General features: G+C 44.1%; 1 protein-coding gene across 1 annotated transcript in view; it reads left to right on the top strand.

The window, feature by feature from the left end:
- srrm3 (serine/arginine repetitive matrix 3) overlaps nucleotides 1-2874 on the top strand; it is a 74374-nt gene continuing 71500 nt past the window's right edge. The window contains exon 1 of the mRNA XM_023418375.2: nucleotides 1-343. The gene's annotated coding sequence lies outside the window, so the exon portion shown is untranslated. The remainder of the gene's footprint in view (nucleotides 344-2874) is intronic.

The raw sequence follows: 2874 nt of genomic DNA, 5'->3' as shown, positions 1-2874 counted from the left end.
CGCTAGGTGGCGCTCTCCCTGTGCGCTTGACTCCACTGCCGCTCTGTGCTGCAGACGCTCCTCCGCTCCGGCGGGGGGCGCTGTGCCGCAGGCGGCGCCGCAGAAGCGCTGTGTGGGGTTTTTTTGTTTGTTCCCAGAGCTCCTCGGTGCGCTGTCCACTTCAGCACCACAAGCCGAGCAGAGGCAGCGGGCTAGCTAACACTGAAGAGGAGCCACTGAAGACGCAGCTCAACATCAGCACCAGCACCGACACGAGTCCCAGATACTGAAAAATACTGAAAAATACCCACCGATACCCGCCAGAAAACGCCCACACCACCGAGGCAGAAGACTGCAGAAAAAGGTAAGAGTTTACGAAGAAGCTCAAATAGGATCAAGTTGGTGGAAGCAGGGATAATAACGGGTATCAGTGGAGAGGAGCGAGCCCCACTTCCCTTCCTGGTTCATAAATATTGTATGATCGTATTAAGTCGGTGTTTACGTGAGCTTCCTCCTCTGTTTGTGCCTTATATTCGTCCCGTTGTTCGCTTGTTGGGGAGAGAGAGAGGGGGACACTTCAGTAACGGAGCTGATCGGGGACCGTGTTTTCGCTGGGCAGCCTCCTCTCCGCTTTGCAGATGGTGGTGTTTTATAACTCGTCGGTATCCGTCGCTGCGCCGCGGCCAGCAGCTGCCGTTTATTCATTTGCCCCTTTCGCTGCACCGTGGGGCATTTAATACCACCCTCTCTGTGTGGATGTTGTTGCCGTTTTTTTTTTTGGAGGGGGTTTTGTGAACTGAAGGGCGTATCGTGTGATTAACCCGCCCCCACCCAGTTTACACACCGCGGTCATCTGCGGAATTACCCAGCGTTTAGAGGCTGACACACAGGGCAGTGGATATAATCATGTACACCGGGCTTTGTCTAACGTGTGCGGCTGTGAATTACACGAGAGGGGACCTGCTAAAAGAAGCAGAGATTTGAATGCACCTTTGTTTAGAGCCGGATAGTTCGTTCCTTTGTGCTGACGCTTTATAAGTTATTGATAGTGTTTTGTAAATAGCAAAGACTGAAGAGTTGTGTGGTGCTGTGCTGTTTTGTATCAGCTGCTGGAGCCGGTTCTGCCCTTTAAATCGCATAAAAAGTAAATCCTTTAAAATTTCATTATACTTTTTTTATTTTTTATTTATTGACTCCAGACACTTTATCTGAGGAAGTTGATCCTCTGTTCATCACCGAGGCAGCTGACAGGCTTCACTTGGTATCATTTTATTAGCATTGTGTGAATCCTCTCATCCAGTGCTGCTGGGCTCCAAACTGTTCACAAATGTTTCCTGATGCACGAAAACTGTGCACTGAGGTTGAAATGTTAGACTGTGCCAGCTTGTGTATAATTTGAAAGAGCAGATTTTTAAGGGATTAATGTAGAGCTGTAACGACTAGTCGAATAATAAATTGTACAGAAAATTAATCAGTTGCTAATTTGATAATCGGATTAAGATCTAAGTCATTTTCTAAAACAAAAAAATGTAACAAAAACAACAACAAAAAATTGCTTCTCAAATGTGAAGATTTGATGTTTTGTTGTTTGTTTGTTTTGATCATTTGAAGACATTTTATAAACTAAATGATTAATCGATAAAATAATAGGCAGATTATAAAATATTGATAATTAAGATAAGTGTTAGTTGCAGCCTCAGATTGGTAAAGATGAAATCATGTAGAGCACATTTAAAAGATTCAGAATGAGCTCTGCTCTCTTGGCTTTTGCAGTGTTTTCAGGTCGTGTAAAATCCCAATCTATAGTATAGTATAGTAACAACTATCAAAACAAGTGTATCAGCAAGATATAATATTGTATTTGAATCTTACAGAAATAATGACACAAAAAAATCTATTGTATTTAATTATACACAGCAAATCCCAATAGGCAAAGTAAAGTGAGTGCTCGTCCTGCGGATAATGCACTGACACTACGCTGAAATGATTATTCGATTAGTCCATTATTTGACTGACAGGACAGGAATCGGCCACTATTTTGATAATTTAGTTTAGATAGTTTCGGGCATTTTTCAAAGCACAAAGCAGAGCAAATATTTCATGTTTGCAGCTTCTCAAATGTGATGATTTGCAGCTTTTCTCTGTCTCATATCACTGTCAATAAAACATGTTTGGATTTTGGAGTCTGTCAGAAAAAACTAGACCTCACCTTGAGTTTGGAGGAATTGCGATGGACATCTCACTATTTTCTGACCATTTACAAACTGAATTGATTAACCGAGAAAATAATCGGTAATGGAAATAATTGTTAGTGGCTCAAATTGATGACACAAACTCACCACTATCTGACCATTATGCTCCTTCAGACTTCTTCATGATAGACAGCTGTGTGACAGAATTCAAATGTTCATTGAAATGCCCGCTGCAGTCGGCGCCGACGTAGCAAATGAGTTGCTTGGCTCGGCTCTCATGAACTCCCCGTGAATCAGTAATCAGAGCTCAGTTTGTGACAAGCTGCTCAGTCAAAAAGCGAAACGTCAGCAGGAGCCGTGTGAGTGACGGGACAGTGACGGTGCTGACCAAAGACTCAGCAGCACGGGGACTCGAGCACCACACCGCCTGTCTGTCTGGCCAAACTCAAATACTGAGTGTATCTTGGGAAAGCAGTCTTCCATTTTGTATGTGTGCTGCTGTTGGCGAGATAGGCCCAGGTGAGGTAAGAGGCTGATACAGGGATTAGCTTGTATTAGGATGTGGCTGCTCATAGAGGTGTGAGAGAAATGTCAGTCACTCTCGCTCTATCTTCCTCTGCCGTCTGTCTCTCTCCACAAAGCATCTGTCTCCTGCCTCCTCTACATTCACATTGTTCCAAGATGAGCAGTGATACCCCCCCCC

Source organism: Seriola lalandi, unplaced genomic scaffold, assembly GCF_002814215.2.
Source record: "Seriola lalandi dorsalis isolate HSWRI2012SDOR001 ecotype SW California unplaced genomic scaffold, Sedor1 jcf7180002054581, whole genome shotgun sequence".
Classification (NCBI taxonomy): Eukaryota; Metazoa; Chordata; class Actinopteri; order Carangiformes; family Carangidae; genus Seriola; species Seriola lalandi.
The sequence above is the reverse complement of the archived record's forward strand: the minus strand, read 5'-3'. Positions and strand labels throughout refer to the sequence as shown.